This window comes from Balearica regulorum, chromosome 29 (genome assembly GCF_011004875.1).
Source record: "Balearica regulorum gibbericeps isolate bBalReg1 chromosome 29, bBalReg1.pri, whole genome shotgun sequence".
Lineage (NCBI taxonomy): Eukaryota > Metazoa > Chordata > Aves > Gruiformes > Gruidae > Balearica > Balearica regulorum.
The window spans coordinates 1,964,022-1,978,407 of record NC_046212.1 but is presented as its reverse complement, the minus strand read 5'-3'; the positions used below and the strand labels follow the sequence as shown (position 1 = coordinate 1,978,407).

The following is a 14,386-nucleotide window of genomic DNA, read 5'->3' as shown; positions in this document are numbered from 1 at the left end:
GTGGACACTTAAAATAGTTTGGTATGCGCATATGGGCTCCTTTGCAGTGAATGAGCTTACTTTTCTTAGTTATCTTTCAGACCATTGATGGGAATTGTGCAACAGAGATAAAACAATTTATTTATTCAGTAATTGCTGCATACAGTATACAGCTTGGTTTTATTAACTTCCTAAGCTTGTGTCAACAATGAACGGTCTGGTTTATGCTAAATGCATTCTGAAAAACTTTTTCGACTTTGCAGTCACCAGAGCTTTTTCAGTGGACTTGGTAGCAGTGTGGATTCGGCACTGGCGTTTAATTGCTCTGCTCCAGGTGAGCCTGGGATAGGGAAAGGAGGCCCTAAGGTCCCTGTTAAAGGCAGTTCTGTTGTGACTTGTGCTGGAGAACTTTGGTTTTCTGCTGAGTGATAGGTAGTCCCGTTGTCCGCTGAGTTACCTCCTCCCTCTAGTGGTAATAAAGCAAATATAAAATCCAGCATATGGCAGCATCGTTATTAGACTGCTTGACTAACGAATTCTGTTCTCGTACCTTCATACCTCCACCTTGTGGCAACTACGTTAGAGAAACAAATTTGAACAACGGGATTTACTTTCTGTGTAGACCAGTTGGATGTGTATGGAGCACAAAATAGAGACATTAATGCATTATTTTCTCATAATCTGTACCAGGTTTTAATTCCTTGCTGCTGTACTGCAGGAAATCGTAGAAAAGGTTAAACAGCGGCCAAGAGAGCAGCACCTTCTCTTGGTGTCCTAGGGGAGTTTCACTGGCAAACATTTCTAATGAAACTCCTGGCTTTTAAGAGAGACCTCTTTAAGGTGTGATCTAGATTGGAGGGAGAGTAGAAAATGAAGAATTTAGGCACAGGTAAAACATGTTAGTAGAGCGTGACAAAAGGCACTAAGGATGTGGCTGATGCGTCTTACAGCGGAGATGAGTTTTCTGCCGTCTGATTTAACAAATGCCAGTTTTCTCCCAGTGTAAAGAGAAGTTCTGGTTTTTGCTTTGTGTGTGGCTGTTTCAAGTTAAATCTATGCTTTAGCATCTAATGGCCAGTGCGAACCGTGCCTAGTGAACTGGGGCTGTAACGAGCACTTCCCTCAATAAACAAGAGTCCTGGCAGTGAGGACTGTACCGGCACGGGCGAATGAACGCCTGCTCGTAAATGTGTTTCATAATGGGAAGACTGAAATGAAAATGCTCGTACTGATGCCATATCTGTTATGCATGTGTCCTGTATTGGAAACCTTAGAGGCTGGGTATTATTCCCTGTCCTTAGAAAAACGTTAGCCCTCTGTAGTTGCTTGCATGTATCTTCTGTCCCCTTTCCTCCCTCTCCCCCTTCTCAACTCTTGAAGATGCTGCCTCCTCCTTTATTTTGTATCGGACTGAAACACGTTGTCTAGACTTCTTTCCCCTTTGCCGGGTCCCTGTGCAGCAGCTCTAATTCAGAGCTCTATCCGCAAAGCCTATCTAACGAATGTGATTCCCAGTTTGAATGTGCTCTGGATGCTCAGGAAGTTTTCCATACTTTTATTCTGGGTAGCCAGCTGCTGTATATGGGCTGACTGTAAGGGTGAAAAACCTTCTATAAGGCATGAAGGGAGTACTGAAGGGAGGTCCTGTGTCCCGCAGTGCTCACGGTCATTTATTTTACTGCATACCCAATGATATGAGGACTCGTAGGAATCCAGTAAGGTGTGACATGAATGCGCCTCAAATTCAGCTCTGAGAAATTAAAAAAAAAAACCCAACTCCTTCTGTGTCTCTCTGCTCAAGGAACACCCATCTCCGAAATACTTCCAGACTGGGTCGCACACCTTTTGCCAAAAGTAGGTCCAACTGGAATGATCTGCAGCCACGTGCTCCAAGAAGTAGAAAGCTCCACCCTGCAAAACAGTGCCGTGAAAAAGAAAAAAAAACTTAAAAGGACTCAGGGTTGTTCACCTCTGTATGTAGAATTTTATCTTTTGCATATTGGTAATCCCACTGCCTTTTATCACCTCTCTGAAGAGCAGCCCCCTTTCCCAGGGGCACGCTAGATTCATGTTTGTTTTGAACTGTGAAGTCTCTAAAAGCGCCTCCCGTGGGTTTTCGTTGAAGGGGGTGGGTTTTACTGGCTGACCACGCGTTTGCTGCTAGGCACGATTTCGGGTTGTGCGAGAGGCAGCACGGCCTGATGGCAGGAACTGCTGCCGCCAGGTTTTTGTCTCTGCCTTGGATGATCTTGGACAAACGGCTTCAACTTCCTTGTCTTTCAGTTTTTCTCATCTGAGAGGTGTGAATAAACAATTTCCTCACCCTACATACCAGCAAGGAAAAGAGTTTATTTCTTAGTGTCTATAAAACATGTGAGAGAGCTTGAGCGAGCCGAAACCTAGTGTCCCAGGGCGAGAGGCTACAGTCAGTATATGTAGCGCCTAAGTTCTGTTATTGTCAGTCTTGTGAACCCTATCAATGTTTAATTTTATCTTTTACCACATCTGTCCAATGTCTTTCCGTGTTTATAAATAACAGATGAAAAGCAAGTTTAGTATTGTAAGCAAAACTTCCCTATAAAACTTATGCAGTGGAGCCAAACGGAATTAAGTTTAATTTAAACTCTTCCCCAGTTATTCTAACTGGAGAAAAAAAAGCATTGGAAAAGCAGTGTGAGAATGTGTCACAGGTTACAATGAAAATACTTGCTTTAGGTGGACAAGCTTTAAAGATAAGAGAATCGCTAGAGAATACACACTGCAACTATGAACTGAAATTGTTTTTAATAATTTACCTGTGTGACAACGCACATCCCTTCCTGCTTCCCTCCCTTTATTCCACCGTGGTACTGTGGTAATTCTGCTTATCCAGGACTGCTCTGCTCCTCCTGGTTCCCGGCACCTCTGGGTTGTGTTTTGGGTGGGGTTTTGGTTTGGGGTTTTTTTTTCCCCTTTTTTTTTCTTTTGCTTTCTGAAACACCTTTGGCTTGGAGCTTTTGCAGGTTGCCCAGCTGCAGGGGCAGGAGCCAGGCTGCCCGGCTTGAGTAGCTGTGTCTCTCACTTGCCCGGGCAATCGGCACCACCTCGCAGGGACTCCAAACCTTCTGCGTGCGTGGAGCACAGCAGTCGTGCCGAGGGGGAAGGGAGGAAGCAGGCTGTGCCGGTTCTTTCTTCTGCAGGCGAAGCAGCGCAACAGAAAATCACTTGTGAGTGGACAAGTGGGTATGATGGTTGATTATAAACTCTTGGCCTGGTGCAGGTGATTACATTTATCTCGTAGGTCAGTCCACACAACTTGGCTTATCACAACCCAAATTGGCATCCCCGGTCTCCTTCGTGGTGCCCCAGCTTACCAGCCTCAGCACTCGTAAAACGTCCGTCAGGACTTTCTTGATGTTGGTCACGGAGCACAGCACTGAGGTGCACACCACCACGTCCACGGTGCCGTCCCGTATTTAATGCAGATCCTTGCCAGAGGCAACCATCAAATGTTCAAGCTTAAGGTGCCGGTTCTCCGAGAGGCTCTTGAGGAGGAACTTTCTGAAATTGGGATTAGGGTCGGTGCACGTCAGCCGGCAGCCTGGTGGGTAGAACTGGAAATTGGTGCCAGTGCCTGTGCCGATTTCCAGCAACAGGAGCTGGCCCGAAGGGCCGGCAAATTTTCTTAAGTTGCTGAACAGCTCTCATTTCTGTTTGTAGACCTTATGGTTGTAGATGGGCGCTACCTTGGCCATGATATACGGGAAGACTTTCTTACAGGAGTCCCATAAGCCCAGGCAGGCAAGAACATGGATGGGCAAGAGGAGGAGCTGGATGCATCGCTGGAGGAAGGGGACGAGCTCCATCCCCGCAGGCGGCTCGGAGCAAGGGAGGCTGTTAGCACCCTGCCCTGCGCACCCTGCCCGCTCTGCGGCCATTGCTGCTGCCAGGCCCACCTCTGAACCGATGTGTACGGCCGTCTGTCTGGCCGTCTGTCTGGCCGGGCGCCAAGCGCCCGCTTAAAGCGGCAGCACCGCGGTTGTGCAGAACTGCCGGGAGCGCCTGAGCCGGAGGGCAGAGCAAGAGCAAGCTCTGCCGAGCTGTCCGGCCTCACACAGCGAGCGTGCATGGCTGTGTGTACTTGTTCGTGTGTAAGTCGTTTCGAATTTATTGCCTGTCCGTAAACATTTAACTGGATTGAATCTGAAAGCTCAGATCCTGCCTGCCTTGAGCCTGTTATCTGGGAGAAACAACCGCTCCAAACCCCATGAGTGTTTTCCTTATCAGTTTTGTGACTGCTGTATCATCACACCTCTGACCAGCCGTAATATGGTGTGCGGTGCACGCTCACCGTACCTCTCGCCTCTCCCAGCGACTCACAGGTTTAGATACTGGCTCATCTTATAGGCAATACAGAACATTAAGTTCTTAGCAGCATTCCAGTCCCTGCAGGGGCTCCAGGAAAGCTGGAGAGGGGCTGGTGACAAGGGCAGGGAGGGACAGGCCAAGGGGAATGGCCTGAAGCTGCAGGAGGGGAGATGGAGATGGGATGGGAGGCAGAAATCCTTCCCTGTGAGGGTGCTGAGGCCCTGGCACAGGGTGCCCAGAGAAGCTGTGGCTGCCCCTGGCTCCCTGGCAGTGGTCAAGGCCAGGTTGGATGGGGCTTTGGGCAACCTGGGCTAGTGGGGGGTGTCCCTGCCCATGGCAGGGGTGGCACTGGATGGGCTGGGAGGTCCCTTCAACGCAAACCCTTCGATGGTTCGGTGATTCTACCATCGTAACGTGTAACAAAAGCATTGCACCCCTGATAATGGAGAAGTCTTTTAGACTTTTAGGTCTTTTAGTGATTTAGACCAATCTCTCTGGCTATCCACATGTAACACCCCGTTTAAATTCCAGCTACTAAACTTTGTTTAGCTTCAGTTGGCCTGCATGGCGCCTGTCACGGCAAAGATACACCGTCACCTGGCTGTCAGGACAGAAGCTCCGACACCCTGCGTGCGTGGCAGAGGTGTGCGTACGACATATCCCTGCCCGCGAAGGCCAGGGACTGACAAGGCGATTCAGAGGTCACTGCACCGAAGGTGAAGGGCTGTAGTGATGAAATAAGGAAAAGGCAGTATCCTTATGAAGCATTTTTTTTTTTTTTTACAGAGCAGCTGTGTGCTCCTTAAAGAGACAGCACAGTGCCAGGTGGTTACTGCCCAGATCAATAATTACAGAATTATCTTGGTTCTGTTGCCTTAGTTCTGGGTAGTTTTGTTCTCTTTTTAACCCAAGGAGGAGGTTTATGGTTTTCATTAGCTTTACTGTTCTGATTACAGGCAAGCAAACCCATTAACTGGAGTTAACAATATTTATCTGCTTTACAAGGCAGCATTATTTTGGAAATACTTTCAGACTTGGAGCGTACTCATTTTCTGAGGATTCCCTTTCCACCTGGAGCGGGGTAAGGAACTGGATGGCTCTGAGGGCTGCTCAGAAGGGTGGACGGGGCAGGCTGTGAAGGCGTAACTCTGGACAGGGCTTGTGCAGAACTTCATGCCTCTTACTCTGTCCGAGGCTGTGCCAGGATCACTTAGGTCAATTAGGAACTTTGTTTTGTTATCATTATTCAATTATCAGCTTTGCACTGCACGCTTCAAGCTGCTGGCGCCGTTAGCTACGTGGAGAAGGTTTTTTTTTTTTCTTATGTCACCTAACTTTGATGTTTGGACACTTAAATGCTCTGTATTTGGGAGATGCTATCCTGTTTCTTAGCAGTGGATTTCTCTTTCGGTGGATTTTTTTTTTTTTCTATATTTCAGCGTATCTATTTCCACCTATTTCACGCTTGCTGGAAATTTAAGCCTTAGTGAGAACCAAGCTACAGAAGGTCCAGTTTGGACTGAAAATTTCTTGGAATCTGTAGCTTTCTGTAGCAGTTTATTTAATGTGTGTGCAAGCGCTTTTGATTAGTTATGGCTTGAGATATCTACATTTTTTAGGTTGCGTCTGCCCTTGTGTTACAGTAGGGTAGTCCCATAAAAGTCAGCGATGTAAAGTGAGGGCAGATTTAGTTCCTGTGCCATTTCTAAAGCAAGATAAATGAGTTCTCCAGCACAGTGCTGTGTCCTGCTAGCTTGTCTGCTCAGCACACAACTCCTAAAGCTCTGCTCAGAGGACAAAGATTTAAAAGTCGGTGAAGAGGGCATTTCTGCAAGGTGGATTTATTTTTTTTTTTCCTAAACCAGCAACCTAATACAGTGTTTCAGGTTGTTCTTTCAGCAACACAGGCAGAGTCTTACGGAGAACAAGAACTATGTAACAAGAAAAATTGATCCTAAAATTGCAGTTATAAATTATAGGCATAACACTATAGGCATAAATTCTATGTATAAAGGAGGAGTTGTCTCTCTTAAGAAGGGTAACGGGTCAATTGTTAGTATTCTCTTATTCGCTATATTACTGGAAAAAATCAGAAATCTGCATATATGATGGGGTTGTAGCTGAGGACACTATTCCGTAGTACGGCTTCCACCTCCTTAGCGAGCCGCCGGGCACTGGGGAGCTCCGCTGCTCCCCGAGGAAGGACCTTGGAGAGGAAATCTAATAGCCCTGGTCGCAGTTAGAAGGAAGAGGCCAATACAGTGCCTAGATCTACCGGACAAAGAGCACCACTGCATGTACGTATCACATAAATGGCATTTTGGCACTTTTTTGTTTCCTTTGTAAGATCTTACTGGTTCCAGATAGTCCAGGGATGGGTCACGGAGCTGGTCTTGGTGATGCGATCTGTGACGTGTATGGCTGTTTGAAGTTTTAGCTTATCCCGAAACTGCAAGAAAAACAAAAAGAAGAAACAGTGTTTGGCTGATACAAACTTTTCCTTTTGCTCTGTCACACTCTGCGCGTGTCCCAGACTTGTGCACTGATTCCTGAAGTCTGTTCCGCATGGACAGTGAATGAGACGGTGATAAAATGCTGGCCCGAGCAAAGTTTGGCTCTAATGGTGAGAAACTGGTGTTCTTGAGCCACGTTCACCCCCGGGCTGTTTGCACACCCGCCCGTGCAGGAGCCCCCCCCCCCCCCCCCGCAGCAGCGTGGGGGTTTTTCCACCGGCACCGCGGTGGTTCCCGGTGTCTCGGACGATCGCGGGGCGGGGGGGGGGGGGGGCGATGCCGGGAGCTGTGTCTGCGCTCTGTGGTGCCGGGCGGGCCCCGCTCGTCCCTGGGCGGGCGTGAGCACCGGCGGCTCCCCAAAGCTCCGCTCCGCCTGGCCTAGAGCTGCGGCCCTGAACCCGGCGGCAGCGCTCCGGGCGGGGGGCGCCGGGCCGCCTCTTCCCCCCCAGGTAGGGCTCGGCTCCGCAGGCACCCGGGGAAGCGTCTCCTCTTCGGAGCGAGGGCTCCCCGCCGGCCCGGGACAGCGGGCGGGGGGGAGTAGGGGGGTTCCCCGCACATCCCCCCCCCCCCCCGGCCGGCAGCCGCGCGGTGCGGGCCCGGGGAGTTTTGCCACGGTCCCTGAGCCCTCTGCCGGCAGGCAGCGGCTGGGCAGGGGGCCGGCACGCCGCGCGGGGGGGGCAGCGCAGGCAGCGCACCAAGATGGCGACAACCGCAGTTCCTCCTGCAGCTCCCCCACCTCCGCAGTCCAGCAACGCCTTGCGGGAGACGCGCTAGTGCAGCGGCCACAGTAAGTTGCAGCCCCGGCGCGGGGACCCCGCGGGCCGTGCGGGGGGTGCCCGGGGTCTCCCCGCCTTTGCTCTCCGGAATTTTTTTTTTTTTCTTCCCCCCCAGATCCATGCCCCCCCCCCCCCCAGCACACACTCTTCCCCCTGCACCCCCACCCGGGCGGGGGCTTTGCCGCAGAGCGATTTTCCGGCAGCTCTTGGCTTGCGTGGGGAGCGATCTCTGGTGCGGTCGGGAGCCGGCTGGGGGGGGCAGGGAGAGCCCCCTGCCCCAAACCCGCCTCTTCCAGCGGCGGGGGGGGGGGGGCTGGGAGCTTTTCCCCTCCCCACCCCTCGGAGGAGGGTTCGCCCCGATGGATGCCCGCACGCTCTGCGCTCAGGGAGGGGGTACCGGGGTGACCCCGCTTCTCTGCCCATCCAACACCGCCCCCCGCGCCCCAGCAGCGGCCTGGGTCCGTGGGGCTCCCGCGGGTGGGAAGGGTCCATCCGTCCTGTTCCCCCCCCCCCCGCTCTCAGCTGCAGCCTGAGGGCCCCGTGGGGAAGGGAGGATCGCCAGCCCTCCGGCCGGCCTCTCTGCGGGCCTGGGGTCAGCCTTCCCCGGCTGGGAGGGGGCATCTCCCGCCGCACCCACCCTGGGCCTGGAGCAGCGGGAGCTCCGTCTGGGCCACCTTCTCCATCCTTCTCCCAGGCCCCTAAATTCCGGGCTGTGCTCTTTGTCTGCATTGTGGGGAGGGAGAGAGGAGGGATAATTGGAGTTCTCCTCGGTATCCCTTCCCCCCTCAGCCCTAGCTGCAGAGCTGGTACAGCCCTCCGCCACCCCCACCCCCCCTTTTCTCCTACTGTTCAGCATCCTGAGACTCCTGCTGCCAGGGGAGGGGGAGAAGTTGGAGGACAGAGTTTTGTGGGGGAGATGCATGGGGCGGCTTTGAGGTTCCAACCCGACCCAGATGTTGGCATCATGGTTTGTGCTCTTGCTTCCTTCCACCACACAGATTTTGGGGGAGTGGTGAGGGCAGATTTATTTTATTTTATTTTTTTCCTTGCTGGGGAGAGGGAATTGCATGTTCGCAAGCTTTTTCTATTAAAAATCTGGGTGTCTTCTTCCCTTCCCCCCCCCCTCCTTTCTGGTGCAAATTATGCCCAGCTGATGTGGGGGTGGGGAAGCTGGAAGAGATGCTCCACAGCAGTGGCTGCAGATGATCCGAGGGAAAGTCTGAAAGTCTGACGGGAAGGGGAATGTGTGCGAGCAGAAAGCCTGTGCGTGAGGGCCAGCGCAGCGAGAGGTAGTCTTCTGTAAGGGGCCTGAGCTGAATTTTGGAGAGGGATCCCCGGTGTGGTAGGTTCAGCCACCGCTGGCTTTCCGTGTGTGCCGTGTTGCAGGGGATCAGCATGAGATCCTTGAGGAGTTGGACAGGTGGGGTGGGTTTATGGGGCCGGTTGTATCTCTGCTGTGTGTTGACATGTACCCTGGCCCTTGTAACACTGCAGCATTCCACCCCCAATGGGAACCCATGACCCGTATGTCCTCATTTCACACTGGGGAAGATTTAATTGTGAGGAACGAGGGTGTTGTAGGAGCCCGATTGCCCCCTCCTACCGGTATCTTTAGAGGCAAAAAGGGAGAAAGCATTACATCAGTGGTTTTCTCACGGCTGATGGCTGGCGGTCCTGTTTTGGAGGGAGGGGGCCTGGGAATATTCTTGCATAGCAGCGCTTATTTTTCCGTGCTACGTGACGGCCGCTCTTCTAAATCGAGATGCCGGTCCAGGGCAGGCGGCGTGCGGGCGGCAACCCCGGCGGCTGCCTCGGAGCTCTTCCTTCCATGGGGAGCAGCTCTCGGAGGATTGGGGGGGGGGTGGGGGGGGAGCGAGTTCCTCTCTCGCCGTTGCCCCGTGTTTTCCCATGTCGGGGCGGTGCTGGGGGGTGCCCCGGGCGGGTGCTGAAGCGGACAGCTCCCGGGCCCCGCGCCCGCCTGTCCCCGTGTGTCCCCCCCCGGCCCGGGGCCCATCACCGCCCCTTGGATCGAGCCGTTTCTCGGGGCCAGGGTGCTGTTATGTAAAGTTCCTGAAGCTGTTGGTCACCTATAAATAGCCGCCGGTTCTGTAAAACGACCGGAGAGGCGTTAGTGCGTTTTAGAGTAACAAACGAACGGGCAGCGCTCGCGGCAGCCCTCCGTACGGCAGTTTTCCGTACAAGTAAAATGCAAGGCCTCTCGGAGCTCGGCTCATTGTGTTTGCCATCTGCTATGTGTTTAGAAAGTCCCTGTTCTTAGCTTGAGAGATGCTTAAATAAAATGATTAACGACGTGACTGAAGGGCTACTTGATCCTTTTTTACGTGTTTCAACACTTCTACAGCGTCGTTCATCCTGGGTGAAAGGACCTGGACCTATCACAAATAATTTAACCAGTTATATAAGCTCAGACGTATGGCTTCTATCTAGATCATGGTATAGATACTCTAGTGCTCGGTGGAACAAGTATAATTATGTGAATATTTTGTGAACAGAGGTGGAAATCTAGGTTTCTAATAAAAAGAGAGAGCGATCGCACGTTGCAAGAAATTGAGCATGGATGTACTTTGATTCTCAGTTAAAGGAGGCGAAGTAAAACAGAAACAAAGTCAGCGTCGAGGGAAAATAAAGTCGCTTGAAAATCTAAGTCACGGTATCATCTTCTTCCTCTTTGTTGCTATGTCTGCGTTCATTTGTGGGTTTGCTTGGCTTGTTTAGCATGCTTTTTCACTAAAATGAACTGATACGGCTTTACATATCAATTGGTACTTACTATTTTTCAATGACTGGAGAGGCGATTGGCCGCAGAGGCCGTATGTGACTCCGGGGCATGCCGTGTTCATGCGGTCACATGATTTCCATTCACTATCGATTGCCTTCCTCCCGAAGCGGCTGCAACTGCCATTGACATTAACAAATACACTGGAATCAATAATTTATTGTTGTGCTCAAAGAAATGGTTTGGATTAAAGGAGGTGCGGTAAAATAACAAAACAAAAGCACTAGAGTCGAGAAGAACCATGGGGAAAATAATTTAAGAAACCACAGAGAGGAAATTGCGTGTGATGACTTATGTTAGTGGTAGTAGAATAGAGAGCTTGTCATCGTTGGACTATTGGCTTGAATCTAGCGGGGCTCAGAAATAACTAAAAGCTCAGACTTTCCCCCTTATGCCCTATTATTTCACTTCTGTGTGGAGCGGGCAGTCGTTAAGCTGGAGAATACAAGTAAAGAAGTGAAGCAGTAAAGATACTGCTGCAGAGGTGTGTGACAAATCCTCCTTGACATTAGCTCAGGTTCAAGACCAGCTTTTAACACTTCGCATGAACTTCTGTCTTATGAAAGACTGTCTTTAAATACTGTCCAAAGTTAGAGTAACTCCTGCCTTCTCTTCCCTCAGTTTTGTCCCGTAACAAAGTGTTGTTCCTGCCTGATGGAGCACGTCGCCATACGGGATATTTCAAGTAGAAAGAGTAGTCAGCAGGGACTGGACTGGAGCAAAACTGTGAAATAACTCCTTTCTGAAGACAGTCATTTCAAAATTCAAAAATCTGGCTATCTAAGACCTAAAAGTCCCATTCCCGTGTTACTCATACTGCTTCTGTGCAACCAGAAAGGTATGAGGATATAAATACAGTATTCTGAGCAGTTAATTCCAGGAGGATTTAAAAAAAAAACCAAAACCCAACAAACAAAAAACTAGTGATGTTTTTATTGTTGAATAGCATATATCACACTGGGAACTTGCAGGTAGTGGTTTTCAAGCTACAGACATAAAACGTTTGTTGCTAGAGAAGTAGGGAAAAGAAAATATTGAAAATGACTGAAAGCCATCTCCTTTCTCTCTTTTTCCCTTGATACGTACACTTACTTTTACTAGAACTCTCCATATGAATTTGAAAACCAAATAAAATATACATGCATGCGGTTATTCATTTGCGTATGTTTGGGCATGCCTCGAAAGCATTCGGCTTGACTCCTGAGGGAGGCGGTGGTGCTTGCTTGGGATCAGAAGCTCCTGCAGCTTGTTGGGGCAAACTCAGCAATATCCGACTGTCTTTGGCCATTGAGGTGATATTTCTGGCACTGGGTTTTGAGGAAGGATACCTGAAAAACGGAGCGGTTGAAGCTCATCACCTGTAGCTTACGTATCTGTGCCCAGTGCTTCAACTTACCTGATTTTCTGTTCATGGTTAAGGGCGTGCCCAGGCATAAACTCGATTGTTTCTCTAACTAATGCTAGACAAGAATATTGTTATTCTGAAGATAACAATATTAAAGAGTTGTCTTTATTTCCAGGCATGTTGAATTCCCAGGAGTTCGGTGGAAATCCAAGAGGTGTCATTGCTCAATATCGTTAAAAATCAGACCCGTTCGAGGGAGGGTAACTCTTAACTAAAGGAGCTTGGCGTTGCAGTTATGAAGGTGCAGAGCTGGATACCTGACCCTTAGGCCACTTGTGGATTTAATCAACCGTAGAGATTTATTGTGATCGAAATGATGAATAGGCTCTTCAGGGTGAGATCTAGTTCATCTGAGGGGGGGAAAGTACTCTTAGAAACATGAGGTTGAACAACAAATGCCGCTATTCCGATGGCGTTCCCAGCAGGAGATGAACTTTTTATTGGCTGGCTGGTGAAATGGGTAGCAGGATGGTAACGTTAATGAGGAATAGCTGACGTTAGGGGAGAGTGATTTTCGTCTAATCGGATGAGATATGCGTGGGGTGATGAGAAAAGATGAAGACAGCGTAACTCAGGCCTGCATGGGTTGTATTCCAGAATGTTGCGGAAATTCTGAGATCTGTGTGGTGTAAGAGCGGAGAACTAGGCAGGGGTTGGTTGGTCTCTTCCCTTTCGTATTTGTACCAGTTGTAATCATACCCCTTGAGAGCTCCGCAACACTAAATGAATTCCTCCGCAATTATTGTATAGGATAACTGTTACCTCGCGCCTGTTTTATGGGTCACTGAGAGAATGAATTGAACAAGGAATTGAATTTGAGTTAGTGTCTTAACTATTTCACAAGAACTATTTTGAACGATTCTTTGTTCAGAAGTTGGGCTTTCAAAAGGGGAAGCGGCAGTGCCGTACTTCAGCTTGCTTAGTCCGTGTGAATCTCCGAGTTCCTCAGCGATAAAGGCAAGTCAGCTTTGAGTACCGGCTAACATCGAGGACTGGAGAGCTGGGGTTACCTGGTTTTAGTTCTTGTGACTGAGTGAGTGACGTTACAGAAGTCATACTGCTACTGGTAGGGATTGAAAAAGCACGCAGCACTAGCTCTTTAGTTTCTCAGGTTTTTGTTAAAGCATCTTTAAATATTAATATGTTTTCTAATATTTTGCTGTTGCTTTCGGTTGCTGCTGTGGTTCTCTCTCCTCCCTACACTTCTATTCGTTGTTTTACCTTTAGAGGTGTGTGTTCAAGTTCAGTTCTGCCGCTGCTGTTTCAAGAGCATAACCGCTTTCTTGCCCTGGCCGGAGTCTGCCCTTGAGCTCTGCTTAGAGACGAGCGCCCGGGAAACTTCTGCAATGGTTTACATAAAATGGGCGAAACGACCAGCAACGAAACAATGAATATTGCTGGAGAGCAAAAATATTTCCCCTTCCTTCCACTTTACAGCATCAGATGTGACATGAGAGCTTTTCTAAGGGCAAGGCTCCTCCTGCGTCTCAGCCAGTTGCGTTGCTGTACCTTTTCATTGATCAAATTGGCCTTTTCTAGACGCACGGAATTTGCTGCAGATGGAGGAGATCGGCGAGTTCTTCTGAAGGCCATTTCCAGCCACGGATTTTCTCATGCATGGATATTTTGGTTTGGCTTGAAGCTTTTTAGGTTCTCATCAGTAGAATTTCAGAGGGCTGTTCAGCTACGCTCTTTTCCTTTCTGCCTCAACCCTGCATGTTCAAATCAAAGGCCATGTGCGTCTGTGCGGGTTACATAAAAATTCATACGGAAGGGCTCTGTCTCTCGAAGGAACCGAAAGACGTACTGAGAGTGACTGAATCTTGCCAATTAATAAATGAAGAAATGTATTAAAGCAAAGATATTGCCTCAAAAGTGGTTTTTTAATTTATTTTGACAATCAGCTTGAATAATTTATTAGAATACTTCATAATGTACCAGTAAATGGACTGCTGGGAACATTTAGAAAAAATAATTAAGTCTTAGCAATTGGGCACCTCAGTACAACATTTTTTTCTGGTGTAAAATCTTTGATCTTTGAAAAATGTGTGTGCAAATATGCAGTCTGACCCCGGGGAGTTCGGCGCACCGAACTCCAGGTGCCCGGGACAAATTCCTGACTCCCCCAGAGTGGTGGGGAACGGCACAGCGTCGTTCCCAACGTGGTCATCTAGCCCGGTAAAGCACGTTCCCTCTTCTCCGACTCTGCCCGGATGCTGAGTCTTTGTCACAATTTTCAAAATATTTCTCTTGTTGGAGGTTGAAGAATCAAATGTGGAAAGCGCTCCTTTCGCCACAACCAATTCTAGCTTTTTTTCTTACCAATTTCTGTATATCCCAGCAAGACCACACTCAGTTGTACAATACAATTTATCAGCTTTTTAGTGTAAAGAAGTTTGCCTTGCTGAAGGTGCCAAGCTGGCTGCGCTGGGTGTAGAGAGGTTTCTGAGGGCTGGATTCGCTATTGAAGGAGGTAGCTGTTAGATATGGCCCGTTATTAACAGGATTGGAGCCCGGGAGAGTCCCAGTGCTTGTGATCAGCTCCCAGTTCCACCACTGATTGCCAGGT

General features: G+C 49.5%; 1 protein-coding gene and 1 pseudogene across 2 annotated transcripts in view; one reads left to right on the top strand and one right to left on the bottom strand.

Annotated features, from left to right (window-relative positions):
- Window positions 1-14,386, top strand: part of SCN8A (sodium voltage-gated channel alpha subunit 8) — a 63,686-nt gene that overhangs the window by 914 nt on the left and 48,386 nt on the right. Inside the window, exon 1 of one of the 2 annotated variants that reach the window (XM_075737808.1) lies at window positions 7,493-7,626. The exons of the other annotated variant lie outside the window; for it this stretch is intronic. The gene's annotated coding sequence lies outside the window, so the exon portion shown is untranslated. Of the gene's footprint in view, window positions 1-7,492; window positions 7,627-14,386 lie in introns of those variants that run through there. 2 annotated transcript variants of the gene reach the window in all.
- LOC104631829 (thiol S-methyltransferase TMT1A-like) lies at window positions 95-3,896 on the bottom strand (annotated as a pseudogene).